Genomic DNA, 16,305 nt, shown 5'->3' with positions numbered 1-16,305 from the left:
CGGTAGCTTCGTTCTATCCATTAGAAAACAATGTTCTCCCTTCGTTTTATTGCGTGAGGATGTCACCGGTGTTGTATATTCGTGTTGTTGCTCTAAGGTCGAATAGTTTTGTTTTCCTCTGATATATATGATCTTCATTATATATATATTCGCTCTTTCGGTAATCTCGCATGTTCAACGAGTATGGTTAATAGTTTTATTCAGAGAATAACCAAATAAGTGATATGTTGTACGTTTAGGAATATGATTATCGATGCGTGACTTCTAGAATATTTCGGCGATTCAAATTTTACGTCATCGCGCCATAAAAAGATTTGAAGCGCAACAGGTCGCAGCCAGGCATAGTTCGCTCTTTCTGTATGGTAAATGCCGTAAATATATAGGAATTGTGACTGACTGAGGTAGCGGGTTAAAGGTATATATGCAGTAGCATATAGCTTATGGGGTATTTCGAATTGCCTGTAGTATATGACGCCTAGAGCTGTTTGACTTATTTCTGCAAAACAGGTGTAGATAACTATAGAAAAGTTTCAGCTTTTCCAGGTTAGAATTAGAGCTAAACCGTTTTTCCGAATTAGATTACAATTATATTGCTGGCATTTCGCTCTAATTTAGTGAAATTAGACCACTATAATTCGCTTCAAACATCTGAATTACCGGTACCTATACCTACGGTATATCATAATATTTATGCTTGAATTTTCTAGGTATATAAGTCATATAGATACATTCCTGTAGAACACTGATTCATGATTTTATAAAAGTTGGTGCAAGAATGGACATTTTCAACTTGATGTTGATTAATGGAGCAAAATTTGATATTTGAGTGCAATTATACCTCGAATCCAGTGACAAGATTATTAATCGTTGAAACCAAACGCAGCTTGATTATGTTGGCCCAGAGAATTTGGCTAGCCAGACCATATTGATGAAATATGGTCACAGTAAGATAATATTTTGGGCTATTTTACATGAACTTTCCAACATTTGATTTGATATGTCCACTAAAACAGTTGTTATTCTGCTTTCGAATAAGACCTTAATTGCTGGTTTCAATGGTAACTGTGTTTGTCAAAGGCTGCAAAGGTAATTTCTTTTCCTTGTTAGATGTTTATTTGTTTGTTTGTGGTGTTCATGGTGGTGGTTCGACTACACTGGTCATTTTACACCAGGCCGGTTCTTATTATTATTCCGTATCTGCCCGATTACCAGTGAACTCGGCACTTAGTGAATTCGGCCGCACAAACTCGGCACTTGGTGAATTCGGCCGTGGTAGATCTCGTAGCGGTACCGGTCACCATGATTGGTTACTGGAATGTTTGCCGGTGAACTTGGCACTTTGAGTGGTTGTCAATGTTGTACGGCGGTCAGGGCATGCGTAGATCACACAGTCACGGCGTGATTAGATCACAGATTGCGTAATTGCGGGAAATAACGCGACGCTCTTCACTTGGTGAACTCGGCCCTTGGAGGAATTGGCACTAGAACACCTTCGCATTAGAAATGCATTTAGTATGAATGAACAGTATCAAAAAGGAAATTTAAACGTGTCGTGGCTCGTGGTAGATCTCGTAATCTTGGGATCCTTCAACCGTGTTATCGAGACACCCTAATCCCAGAGTGGAATCGTCTCTCCAAAGGCAAAAAATAATTTATTTTGACGTGATCATGCGAAACATTTGTTGATGAGGAACACTGGCTTGTCGTGATCGATAAACGAAGAAGCGCCGCTTGATGTTCCACAGTTTTGATCTCACATACAACGCCAAGATCCATCTTCTCAAAACTTACACGACACAGGCCCGTGACTCACGCTATCGATTCCAAGCAGACCGCGCGTGGTCGGTATATGAGCGCTGTGTTATTTCCCGTGGCTACGCAATCCGTGATCTAATCACGCCGTGACTGCGCGTTCTACGGATGCCCTGACCTCCTTACAAGATTGACGAATCACTTGATAATACTATTATTAGTTTGATAATTCATATTAATAGCTGTAAATACACTTCAATTCAAAATTTCCCGAGGGCCGAATTCACCAAGTGCCGAGTTTGTGCGGCCGAATTCACCAAGTGCCGGGTGCATCGGAAACCATCTGCCCACTTACAGCACGGCCCACTCCTAGGCTTTTTAAGACATATCTATGCGAATCAGATGGCGAGGAGTAGCCTAGATAAACGGCCAACACTTCGGTAGGAATTATGGAGTCGACGTGTCACGCTAGAACCCGCAATTCATTGGTGTTTAGCTATAATGGAACGTACCACTACGTTTCCTCGCCATACCTTGTAAAATGAGACCGTAGCATTTGGCATTTCGTGTGGCAATTGACTTTTGTGTGGAAAATTGTGTTCGTTTTAGAACTTATCCGAAACTTTTATTCCGCCATAGATTGTATATGATAAAACAATATCGGAATTGATCCTAGAAGAATTCCAAAGCAACTCACCACAAAGGAGGATTTAAAGAAGTTTGCAAGAGATGTGGTATGTTGAATCTGTTTTGGTATTTTTAAATAGGCCTACTTTGTTGTGCCGATAGCAGACAGTATATATAAACGTAAGATGTGGAAGCTATCAAGGTGTTTTTAGAAATTCAGTCAGTCAAAGTGGACGATCGTATTGCTTGGATTATATTTAGGCTTATTTTAGCATCTTTGAGATGCAACTCTAAACGTGGACGGTCATGAACAGTAGGGTTCTTCAAAAATGACTTTTTTTCTCAAATCGTACTGGCTACTTGATAAAATTGTTCTGTTACCTAATTTAAGCCTACAAACAAAATATGGTTCAAATCCAGCCAGTAACCGCTTTGCTACAGGAGAAGAAAGTTTCTATTTATTATATAAAAAAAAATAATAAAAATTTGAAAATTTTCTGTTCACCCCATGAAAGTGTTAGGCTGTCTATAGAAACGATGCTCACCAAATTTGGTTCAATTCCAACCAGTGGAAGCGGAGTTATTGCTGTCGAAAAATTTGGATTTTAATAAAATAGTACTTACGGTGAGCACAACTTTAATAAGTAAACAAAGAATCGGTCACCGTAAATACTGTTTTATTCAAATCCAAATTTTTCGACGGCAATATCTCCGCTTCCACTGGTTGGAATTGAACCAAATTTGGTGAGCATCGTTTCTATAGACAGCCTAACACTTTCATGGGGTGAACAGAAAATTTTCAAATTTTTATTACCTATTTATTTTTATATAATGAATAGAAACTTTCTTCTCCTGTAGCAAAGCGGTTACTGGCTGGAATTGAACCAAATTTTGTGTTTAGGCTTAAATTAGGTAACCTAACAATTTTATCAAGTAGCCAGAACGATTTGAGAAAAAAGTCATATTTTAAGAGCCCTAATGTCCATGTCAGAGAAACGTTTTAGGGTAGGCCTACTCATATGTCTCGCAGCGTTCTCTACATAATTGTCAATTGCGATACAAACTGTTTGCTTGTATTGGTAAAGCCATCCAACTTCGAATTGTAAAATGTTGGGAGTCTTGATATCAAATTTTTGAAAGGTGCACTTTGAGAAGATTTCGGAATCTGTCGAATTATACAAAAATTTAGCAAATTCTTTGACATATTTCATCTATTTGGGACTCGATCAACGTAAAAGAATTGGTAATCATTTTATACAATATATTGTATTTGTAGTTGAAGTATAGTAATAATTCTTATGGTTACCTCACTTGTAACGATTCACGGCCATAACTGGAATAATTAGAATGATGTAACTTTCAAATTGTCATGCATTTTGCATCAACATTGTTCTCAATTTTCAAGGTGCTGACCGTTCGAGGAAGAATCACCCACCGGGAATTCACGATCCGTAAACGCGGCCGACTGTTTCTCTCCTCAAGCGGAAGCGACAGAGAAGAGGAACGAAGAGAAAAAAGGAGCAGAAATAGCAAGAGTGTGACAATTCGCGTCCGTTCGCTTTAATGCGTATTTCCATCCGCGAAGTAGTAGGTGGGAAAACTAATGGTCGTTTGGTTAGGGCTTATATAAGGTTGACTCCAGCGCTGTATTTGCTAAATGTTGCTATGAAATAGGGGTGGTGTCATTTGGTATCAATATTGACTATTGAAAGACCATTTGTTAGTGGTCATGGATTTGTTCGGCCAGTATGCAGTAATTTCTGATGGTCACTTCCCGGGCTTCTGTTCTCTAACCCCTCATGATTGTTATTCTGCTTCTAGTAAGACTGTCGATTCTAATGTTTTATCGTATCATTTGTCGGAGGTTTCGCTCGCTTTATTTACAACGTTTTGCTCTCTGCTAGGTCAATTACTGGCTGAGTATCACTACAGCCTAAGAAACTGCACTAATTCTCATTTTAATGTCTTGCTGGTTATCTTGCTGTCAATTCTAATAATTTATTAATGTCTATACCAGTGCCGCCACTCAAATGTTTTGTTCTCTGTACACAATATTGTTAGGTCTTCAGCTTTCCAGGCAGAGTATCATTCCACTTTCTAGACTTGAGTATATATCTCTCCAACTAGCTGCCAAATAACTGATTCATTTGGATTGTTGAATTGATCATTTTGGACAGAATGTGAAGAAATTTTAGTCAAGAATTCTTTTTGTGTTGGTGGCTGTTTTCAAAGAGTGCTGAAGTAGTCATCGTTGATCTTGATAATCAAGTAGAAGTGACGATTGAAGTCAGTTCTCTAGTCATATTAAAAAATATAATAATAAAACTTGAAAACTTGAGTGGAAATAGTTCAGAATCGAATCCATTTTAGTAAGTATGGGCAAAAAAAATGTAGGAGTCATTCGTTAGTCGCTACCTCTGCCATTTTCGCAGTACGAATGTCTTAGCTATTAATCATCATTTTCATTTTATTTCTGCAGGGTGTTGAAAAAAAAGGCCGCATGCTGGTTATTTAACTGGCTCATCAGAAGATGAAACCTGATGATAAGGACTGTTTTCACTTTCTTTCTAAAGACATTCGTTCGTTTGTTCGTTTTATTTTTTACAACGGCATTATTGCCAATTCGTTTGAAATTAAATTATCACAAATGATTAATATGTAGTAAATAATGTGGTGTGTGTACGCAGCCGTGATCAGGTTAAGCCCATAGTGGTAGAAAACAGGTTATTATATCAGGATCTTCTTCTTCTAACGTAGGATCTACATTCTACTCACCATGTTTAAAGGCTGTAGCATCTGCATAATATTTTCATTATTGAAGGACATGGAAAAGACGTTGAATTGAGTCGACACAAAATCCCCCTTTCTACGACCTGCCGAGATCTAATATCTACTATATCGGCTCGGCTTTTCTACATCTTTGGTCTGTACTGTGTTTGCTGGGTAGGCTTCGAACCCCGCATCCAGTACGTTTTATGGGGATTAATATTTTTAGACTCAAATACTTTTCCAATGTACTAAAGTCTTACAGAACCGATTTTGTAGAGTAGATAGAAAACTACCTTTTGAGTCGATAGCGAAGTACTTGTACATTTTGGAGTACTCAAGTATTGGTTTTGCCTTGGTAGCAACCCAGCAAACACAAAACCGTAAAAGGATAATCCGGGATCATCTCGATTAGGTTCTGATTTTCTAAGTGTCGGGAGAATGCCTAAAATACGTAGTAGGGTTGTCTTGTGGTTATATTCAATCAGAATAAATTCCAACTCGGTGTTGTTCCATGGCATGCGTTAGACTTCATTATATCGCGTTGTTAACCTAATAATGCGAATTTTCCATCGCTTGCGGGTATGTCTAAAAGACGTAGAAAGGATAATGTTTGTGTTACATTCAATAACGATAAATCACTATCCGGTTTTGTTCGATCTCAAGCGGTAGCTTCGTTATATCCATTAGAAAACAATGTTCTACCTTCGTTTTATTGCGTGAGGATGTCACCGGTGTTGAATATTCGTGTTGTTGCTCTAAGGCCGAACAGTTTCGTTTTCTTCTGATATATATGATCTTCATTAGATATATATTCGCTCTTTCGGTAATCTCGTATGTTCAACGAGTATGGATAATAGTTTTATCCAGAGAATAACTAAATAAGTGAGATGTTGTACGTTTAGGAATATGATTATCGATGCGTGACTTCTAGAATATATCGGCGACTCAAATTTACGTCATCGCGCGTGACAAAGATTTGACTCGCAACAGGTAGCAGCCAGGCATAGTTCGCTCTTTCTGTATGGTAAATGCCGTAAATATATAGGAATTGTGACTGAATGAGGTAGCGGGTAAAAGGTATATATGCAGTAGCATATAGCTTATGGGGTATTTCGAATTGCCTGTAGTATATGACGCCTAGAGCTGTTTGACTTTCTTCAAACCAGGCGTAGACATAACATGGGACCGTAGCATTTGGCATTTCGTATGGCAATTGACTTTTGTGTGGAAAATTGTGTTCGTTTTAGAACTTATCCGAAACTTTTATTCCGCCATAGATTGTATATGATAAAACGATATCGGAATTGATCCTAGAAGAATTCCAAAGCCACTCACCACAAAGGAGGATTTAAAGAAGTTTGATGACATATTGAATGAAAGCAAAAGCCTTTGCAAGATATGTGGTATGTTGAATCTGTTTTGTTATTTTTAAATACTTTGTTGTGCCGATAGCAGACGGTATATATAAACGTAAGATGTGGAAACTATCAAGGTGTTATGTTTATTATTTTTAGAAATTCAGTCAGTCAAAGTGGACGATCGTATTGCTTGGATTATATTTAGGCTTATAACTCTGAGCGTGGACGGTCATGAACAGTCAACTAATTCTGTTCCTATATTGACATATCAGACATTTGCGCTCGTACCGTTGGCGGCGACAATATTGGTCAGTCAGCAAGAAGCATCATGAAGAAGGTCGCCAGTCTGGTGTAATTATAGCAGAGTCGGAAAGAATGGGAAATACACTTTCATCAACCTCCATTTGAACAAGATCACATATAGTAAGAGACATTCATGATATGCTGCAAATGTGACTGTGTTCTTTGTCTAGTCACCCCACTCATGTAACTATTGAGGCTTCATGCCAGGGTTGTAACCAAGTCACAAGGCTCCGGGTCGCAAGTCAATTTCACTTTTATAGTTTTGACTCGAGTCATTTTCAATTCCACCACCGAGTCAAGTCCGAGTCCAAGTCAGCGAGCAGAGGGCCGAGTCCGAGTTATGGTATTATGACTCGAGCCAGAGTATAAGTCATTGTGTTAGCTGCTTAGTTTCCAATTTAGGTCTTGTTAAACCAACTTATTATATTTTTTGTGATATCGAGTGGGTCGCATTTATAATATACGAATTTTCCTTACTTTTAGCAGTTTCTGGCCGCATTTTCAAATACCAATATCAATAGGCGAAATCCCAATAGCGATTTGCTGTACTATTCTTTGAAATAATCATGAAATGTCGGTCTTGGCCGTCTGAGTCTCAAGTCATGCGCAATGAGTCGAGTCATTTCCGTACTTTGAGAAGATGACCTGAGTCAATAGGGTGGAGTGAAAAATGAAAATTTTTGAATTTCCAAAAAGGGTTATGATATGTGGTGCCAAATAGTAAACAAATAAATTCTATCATAATTTTGGGTTCGTACACCCTCTAGTGGTCGTGCAATTTCACCGAACGAGCCAAAAACAGCTAATTTCGCCATATCTTGATCATCACTTACACTAGAAAGTCAGTTTTGGGCTTAAAAGATGCAGAAGCAACATGTTTCTATCTCACTTCCATAGTACTTACTCTTAAAAATGAACAGAAAAAAAGTTACAAGCAAATTTCTGATTTTATAGGTAAAATTAAGCACTGAAGCAGTGGGTAGGATGTCAAAAGCGTGTAGTGATTGATCTTATGACTGAGCAACATACCCTATCAATTAGAACCACTTTTCAAAACTTGCTCAAACAAATGAAACCCCCTCCAAGCATAAATAGGGCTCGGGCATCGAATAGAGACTGCTAAAACTATATATAAAACAGCGTCCATTGGTAGTGCAGCGGAAACAGAAAATTTTTGTAGCAGTATTATATGAATATCAGTGTGCACAAACATTAAAATCATGTTTAGTATTGAAAGATTTCATCTGCTTTCAAGACTTCAGTTTTTGTCTGATGAGGCTATCTCTACGTTTAAATCCTGAAACATGGGTAGATGCTTCAGTAACCATGCACGTTTTAATGTCTTTCCACTGCCTGGTTGTGGCAAGGATGACTGAGCCTTAATGGTGATGATCTTAGGTTTTCCACCTCAACATCTGACAAGGTCTTGATTGCAGGCGACTGTTCAATATCTTTGTGGTTAGAGTCGACAATTTGGTGGAAAGATTAAGCCTTGATGTTGATAACTGGAATTTGGAAGAAACTGATGCTCAATGTCGCTGTTTTTAGGTTTGGTGTCATTTATATATCTTGTCCGGCTTCTTGATCGGTAGGTCGTGGGTTCGATTCCCGGCCGGGTCAGACCAAAGACCTGATTAGTAACACTGGTATCCATGGCTTCCCTGCTTGGCGCTCATGCATTACTGGGATAGCATGGAGGGGTGGTGCATGACTTAGAAAGTCGTAAAGGCTATATCTGCACTTCCTTGTCCAGCGGCATATGCACATCATGCACTCATGGTATGCATATGCGCAGATCGTGTGTATGTATATCATGAGTCGGTGTATATGCCGCAAAAACATCAAGGACAAAAATAAACTACGTCCTTTCCTTTTCCTTTCCTTCAAATTCATAATTGGAATTTGGTATGGTGTGGTTGTTCTGCGCATAGCTGTAATCTTGTTAACTGTAAATCTTCGGACGTTTCCCTCCTCGTCACCAAAGCATTCCCAGCAAAATATTTTCTGGATGTTCAAAATGAGCATTTCTTTGTAGCAAAGATAGTGCAAGGGAGTTAATTCGGGTATCAGTCAGCTTTGAGACACGGGAAACTATATTGTGGAAATTTTTAGCACCATCTACGATGGAATTGTACATTTTTATTTCAAACCATAACGGAAAATAGACCTCCATGCAGAATTGAGCAAGACAGTTCAGATTTCTCGATGGACGACTCTTCCCACATAGTACTTTGAAATTTGAGATGCGAGAGTCAACCATATTAAATGAACGACGGGCCCAGCCTCTAAATATTGCACATCTGGTTCCAATTTACGACTTTGAAGGAGGATATAGCCTATAAATGAAACCAAACCCTAAAGCAGCAACATTGACACCAGCATCAGATTCTTCCAAATTCCAGTTATCAACATCAAGGCTTAATCTTTCCACCAAATTGTCAACTTAAACATCAAAAATATTGAACAGCCGCCTGCATCGCAATCAAGACCTTGTCTGATCACGAGCTGGGTAACCTATGATCATCACCATTAAGGCTCAGTTATCCTTGCCACAACCAGGCAGTGGAAAGACATGTGTCAGTGGTGACATAAGCATCTGCTCAATGTTTAGGATTTAAACGTAGAGATAGCCTCATCAGACAAAAACTGAAGTCTTGAAAGCAGATGAAATCTTTCAATACTAAACATGATTTTAATGTTTGTGCACACTGATACTCATATGATGATACTGCTACAAAAATTTTCTGTTTCCAGTATAGAATTGATGTTTGTGTTTTGAATGTGTATTTTCAATTTTTGCACTTTCATTCAGGAGCTTTGTAACAAATATGATACAAACCCTACGACAGCATTTTGGTAAGAAATCTCATGAGGGCCGTTGTTATAAACTTACCGATATCGATCATGACGCTGCACTACCAATGGACGCTGTTTTAAATACAGTTTTAGTAGTCTCTATTCCATGCCCGAGCCCTATTTATGCTTGGAGGGGGTTTCATTTCTTTGAGCAAGTTTTGAAAAGTGGTTCTAATTGATAGGGTATGTTGCTTAGTCATAAGATCAATCACTACACGCTTTTGACATCCTACCCACTGCTTCAGTGCTTAATTTTACCTATAAAATCAGAAATTTGCTTGTAACTTTTTTTCTGTTCATTTTTAAGAGTAAGTTCTATGGAAGTGAGATAGAAACATGTTGCTTCTGCATCTTTTAAGCCCAAAACTGACTTTCTAGTGTAAGTGATGATCAAGATATGGCGAAATTAGCTGTTTTTGGCTCGTTCGGTGAAATTGCACGACCACTAGAGGGTGTACGAACCCAAAATTATGATAGAATTTATTTGTTTACTATTTGGCACCACATATCAAGACCCTTTTTGGAAATTCAAAAATTTTCATTTTTCACTCCACCCTACTGAGTCAAGTCGAGTCAACAGAAAATCGTGACTCGGGTCTTACAACCCTGCTTCATGCAATGAGCATTTACTTTGAAGATAAATAGTAATTAAATAACTGGTTGGTGGTACACAATTTTAATACTGCTTTCAAAAGTACCTTCATGATAAACGTTATTGAAACCCGAAGAACTTTTCGCGCGCCAATTAAAGAGCTACCGGCACGATAAAGGAAGCAAAACAGAGTTGAATTCAAAATCAGATGGAGAATTATGACGCATTAATGTCGAATGTAGAAATAACATCAATGGAGCCGGAGCACAGCAACAATGCAGTGTATAACAACGGTCGCGTAAAACAGTATGACAGCGTGACACAATTCTTTATTTATTTATTATAGTGGTGCGCACCGTAAATACTATTTTATTCAAGTCCAAATTTTTCGATGGCAATAACTCCGCTTCCACTTGTTTGAATCGAACCAAATTTGATGAACATCGTTTCTATACATAACCTAACACTTTCATGGGGTGAACAGAAAATTTTCAAATTTTTTCTATTTATTTTTATATAATAAATATAAACTTTCTTTTCCTGTAGCAATGCGGCTACTGGTTGGAATTGAACCAAATTTGGTGTGTAGGCTTGAATTAGGTAACCTAACAATTTTATCAAGTAGCCGGAACGATTTCAGAAAAAAACTAACAATTTTATCAAGTAGCCAGAACGATTTGAGAAAAAAAGTCATTTTTTTAAGAGCCCTAATGTCCATGTCAGAGAAACGTTTTAGGGTAGGCCTACTCTCATGTCTCGCAGCGTTCTCTACATAATTGTCAGTTGCGATACAAACTGTACTTGTATTGGTAAAGCCATCCAACTTCGAATTGTAAAATGTTGGGAGTCTTAAAAATTTTAGCAAATTTTTTGACATATTTCATCTATTTGGGACTCGATCAACGTAAAAGAATGGGTAATTATTTTATACAATATATTGTATTTGTAGTTGAAGTATAGTAATAATTCTTATGGTTACCACACTTGTAACGATTCACGGCCATAACTGGAATAATTAGAATGATGTAACTTTCAAATTGTCATGCATTTTGCAACAACATTGTTCTCAATTTTCAAGGTGCTGACCATTGGAGGAAGAATCACCATTAAGCCGGGAATTCACGATCCGTAAACGCGGCCGACTGTTTCTCTCCTTAAGCGGAAGCGACAGAGAAGAGGAACGAAGAAAAAAAAGGAGCAGAAATAGCAAGAGTGTGACAAGTCGCGTCCGTTCGCTTTAATGCGTATTTCCATCCGCGAAGCGCGTAGTAGTAGGTGGGAAAACTAATGGGCGTTTGGTTAGCGGTTATATAAGGTTGACTCCAGCGCTGTATTTGCTAAATGTTGCGGTGAAATAGGGGTGGTGTCATTTGGTATCAATATTGACTATTAAAAGACCATTTGTTAGTGGTCATGGATCTGTTCGTCCAGTATTCAGTAATTTCTGATGGTCACTTCCCGGCTTCTGTTCTCGAACCCCTCATGATTGTTATTCTGCTTCTAGTAAGACTGTCGCTTCTAATGTTTTATCATTTGTCGGAGGTTTCGCTCGCTTTATTTACAACGTTTTGCTCTCTGCTAGGTCAATTACTTTCCTGGCTGAGTATCGCTACAGCCTAAGAAACTGCACTAATTCTCATTTTAATGTCTTGCTGGTTATCTTGCTGTCAATTCTAATAATTTGTTAATGTCTATACCAGTGCAGCCACTCAAATGTTTTGTTCTCTGTACACAATATTGTTAGGTCTTCAGCTTTCCAGGCAGAGTATCATTCCACTTTCTAGACTTGAGTATATATCTCTCCAACTAGCTGCCAAATAACTGATTCATTTGGATTGTTGAATTGATCATTTTTGACAGAATGTGAAGATTGCTGAAGTAGTCATCGTTGATCTTGATAATCAAGTAGAAGTGGCGATTGAAGTCAGTTCTCTAGTCATATAATAATAAAAAATATAATAAAAAAAACTTGAGTGGAAATAGTCCAGAATCAAATCCATTTTAGTAAGTATGGGCGAAAAAAATGCAGGAGTCATTCGTTACTCGCTACCTCTGCCATTTTCGCAGTACGAATGTCTTAGCTAATAATCGTCATTTTCATTTTATTTCTGCAGGGTGTTGAAAAGAAAACGCCAGAGGGATTATCATCATCAGACGATGAAACCTTCTGATTACTGACTGTTCTCATAGTTTCATTCATTGCTACTTGGCACTACAAGTAATTTCGTTCGTTTCATTTTTTACACCGGCATTATTTACTTGCCAATTCCGTTTTGGAATAAATTACCGCAAATGTGATTAATATGTAGTAGATAATGTGGTGTGTGTGTGTGTACGCAGTCGTGATCAGGTTATGCCCAGTGGTAGAAAACAGGTTATTATATCAGGATATTCTTCTAATGTAGGATCTACATTCTACTCACCATGTTTAAAGGCTGTAGCATCTACATAATATTTACATTATTGAAGGACATGGAAAAGACATTGAATTGAGTCGACAAAATCCCCCTTTCTACTACCTGCCGAGCTCTAATATCTACTATATCGGACTCCGCTTTCTACATCTTTGGGGTCTGTAATGTGTTTACTGGGAATAGACTCAATCAAGTGATTATTTATTTACAGCGCATCTACTTCTATTTCACAGTTTTCGGTTTTCAGACAAACTATACCTTCAATACTTACTGATTTACTCGTTGGGAAATCATCACTTCTTGCACTTTACTAAAAATTTACTGATACTAAAATGTTAAAATGTACATTTTTCAATGCCCTCGATGAGCAAAGCCAGTTTCAACTATATGCTATCATGCATTTTCGCGCTGCAGAATGACTTATCGCAACGAAAAATAGCAAAAATACATCGAGAATCTGCAAACTCTCACTGCGAAATATTTGAGTTTTACGAATTATCCTTTAAAGCAGTGGTTCTTAACCTTTTTTCCTCCAGCGCCCCCTTTCAAAAATTATCGTGCTCCAGCCCCCCCCCCCCCCCCCAACTTCATATTGTAAGGAATGTAATAAAGACACTGAGTAAGAGTGAGGGCCGTAACAGCACTTCGTCAACCCCCTAAAAACGATTGCCTTGCCCACCCATAGCGTGATAAACCGAACTTCTGAGGGCTTCGCCCCCACGAACCCCCTATCGTGATTTCGATGGTCAGCAAAGTTTGTGTGGCCTGGTCGCCCTAGGTATCAAAATTTTCTATAATGCATGAATGAATAGGTGGTAATTACATATATAAGTCGCGATAAACTGAGTGATCTGTTGTATAGGAAGATAAAGGGCACGTAATTAATAATTACACATATTCGGGCGTGCCCGCAGGTACAATTATTCGTTACCAGGGCCGTAACAGCACTTCGTCAGCTCCCCCCCAAACAAAAAACGTTGGTCCTGGGCCTCCGTCGGGTGATAAATCAAGCTTCCGGGGGACTTCACTCCCAGACCCCCATTAGGCTGTGAGTTGTTGAGTGTGCGCAGACTCATCAAAACTTAAAGCGAACATTGTGAGGTTTCTTGGAAACTGTAGGGCCCGTTACTAATAATTAAACATATTTGGGCGGGCGAACCCGTAGGTATGACTTCGTTGCATGATGTTATTTCGTGACCCCCTGTCTGCAATATCAAAAAATATAGAATCGCTCAACAGGAATATCCCTGTCGCCCAATCGCCCAACTAAAAGACACACACGATTTCAGATTGGTATTTCTTCACTGACATACGTCTTCTGGGGTTCATATTGCCAAGACAGAAACATTCGGTGTCAGTCATTTAGGCGCCCATGGACAATTAAACCTATATGTATTTTGAAGGCTATATGTAACGAAGTTTTCGGTGTTAATTTGCTCTGAATACTCATTAAGGATATGTCCTATCACCACATCATCTACTGCGAAGCCATTTTTCTCCAGCGCCCCCCATACCGCCCCCCTGAGCCCAGCGCCCCCCATATCGCCCCCTGAGCGTTACCGCCCCCTGAGCCCAGCGCCCCCCATATCGCCCCCTGAGCGTTTCCGCCCCCCTTCAAAATCGCCAGCGCCTCTGGGGGGCGCTGGGGGCAAGGTTAAGAACCACTGCTTTAAAGTGAGCTTACATATTGGATATTATCAAAACCCTTTCGATATCGAAATAATTGTACATTTGGAGTACTCAAGTATAGGTTTCGCCTGCTTGCGCTACACTTAATCAAGTGATTATCTATTTAGACTTCATCTACTTCTATTTCTATTTCAGAGTTTTCAGTTATCAGACAAATAATACCTTCAATACTTACTTTTTTACTCGCTTGGAAATCAGCACTTCATGTACTTCAGAAGAAATTCACTGGTAATAGAATGTTGAAATGTACTTTTCCATTGGCCTTGATGAGCGGGTCCAGTTTCATCTATATTCTACAATGCATTTTCGCACTTCAGAATGACTTATCGCAAGGAAAAATAGCACAAATGCATCGAGAATTTGCGAACTCCCACTATACGATAATTGAGTTTTACAAACTACTCTTCAAAGTGAACCTACATTTTGGGTATTATCCAAAACCTCGTAGAATTTCGCTCCGAGCGACAAATCCTTTGAATAAAGGTGGAAGTACCTATTTCCGACTGAGTAAAACGTCAGTATTCCAAGTCTATTTCTGCTTCATTCTGAAACTATAATGGATTTGAAGCAGTACAATATTATAAACACTTGATTCGAGAGTAGGGAAGATGTGGTGCCGATGGATCAAAAATTGCAAAATGATCTCTGGCCCTCAAATCTTCAGCTGAGAATAGCAGATCTTTTGTTGTCTCAACACTTCGATACAAGCTTTACCTATCGAGGACATTTACATGAATATCCGCCTTTTCAGAAAATATTTATAAGCGTTTAAAATTTGTTGCTCGAACGTGTCATCGGTCCCCACCCGGTGGGTCCAGAGGCACACGACCATGGGACCTATGAGACATACGCTCAAAAACTCAAATTTGTTAACTTGTTTTGTTGTGCACTTTAAGCTAAGCTACAGTAAGCCAATGAAGAATGTTTCGTCACGACCTTCAAGAATAAAATAGATTATATCAACTCAAAATGTTGGCATAAAATCATGTTTTGATTTACGCCTAAACTTACAAAATTAATGCCACATACATATTACCCGCAAATCGACATTTTGACTTTCAAATACCTCGTAATAGCGATAAAACACCACAGGTAACTATGATTTACAGCTATTTATACGTAGGCGAGTTTCTGTTGTTGAGTGATTAGTGTGTCCATCTACTTTGCTTGATTTGGCTATGTTACCATAGGTCCCCCACTCCATAGATATTGTAATTGACTTGAAAATAGTCCACTCGAGAATGATATTGATTCAAAAAATATGTGCCATTATATACCCTGATTCAAGCCCTATACTTCACATCAAAAATTATGGCGGGTTTGTTAGTCTGAAAGTTGATATAGAAAAATGCAAATGTCGATCCAAATTTACTTTACACCCCCTAAAACGAAAATCATTCGTCACAAGTAGTTATGTAGATCGCTCGTGATTTGCCTGGGGCTCTTATGGGCCCGCTCGCACGCGGCTGGGAAACTCGTATTGGCACGCGGCTCCTTATGTCTTATGGGCCCGCTCGCACGCGGCTATTGCGTCTTATGACCCCTCTCACACGGTAACTCTTTTCAGTATAGCAATCGCTCGCACGCGGCTGGGAAACTCGTGTTGGCATGCGGCTCTTATGTTTTATGGGTGCGTTGGCATGCGGCTATTGCGTATTATGGCGGGGGTGGCAAGCGGCTCTTATGTCTTATGGCGGCGGTCGCAAGCGGCTGGGAAACTGGGGGTGGCAAGCGGCTCTTTTGTCTTATGGCGGCGGCGGCATGCGGCTATTGTGTCTTGTGGTCGCACGGTAACCCTTTTCAGCATAGGGATAGCTCGCACGCGGCTTCGTTGTTGGCATGTCGTACTTCGTGTTGAATATGTATCAAGTAAATAGTCATGTGATTGGTCCTTAGGTAATGTGTATATTCCAAATTACGGCGAGTACGACAATGATATATCGTT

The 16,305-nt window shown here is 39.1% G+C and overlaps 2 long non-coding RNA genes across 4 annotated transcripts in view; one reads left to right on the top strand and one right to left on the bottom strand.

Annotated features, from left to right (window-relative positions):
* The window catches only part of LOC145457855 (uncharacterized), a 383,081-nt gene extending 370,522 nt beyond the window's left edge, over nt 1-12,559 (top strand). The window contains exons 1-4 of one of the 3 annotated variants that reach the window (XR_013920986.1): nt 5,577-6,551; nt 6,779-6,929; nt 11,336-11,532; nt 12,372-12,559. This is a non-coding gene — a long non-coding RNA (uncharacterized LOC145457855). Of the gene's footprint in view, nt 1-5,576; nt 6,552-6,778; nt 6,930-11,335 lie in introns of those variants that run through there. The other 2 variants (XR_013920988.1, XR_013920990.1) reach the window with 2 other exon arrangements.
* LOC145457805 (uncharacterized) overlaps nt 1-16,305 on the bottom strand; it is a 569,341-nt gene that overhangs the window by 103,899 nt on the left and 449,137 nt on the right. The window lies entirely within an intron of this gene.

Source organism: Botryllus schlosseri, chromosome 2, assembly GCF_051294905.1.
Source record: "Botryllus schlosseri isolate E-star chromosome 2, Bs_hap1, whole genome shotgun sequence".
Classification (NCBI taxonomy): domain Eukaryota; kingdom Metazoa; phylum Chordata; class Ascidiacea; order Stolidobranchia; family Styelidae; genus Botryllus; species Botryllus schlosseri.
Note: the sequence above shows the minus strand (reverse complement) of the source record. Positions and strands in the feature narration are given on the sequence as shown.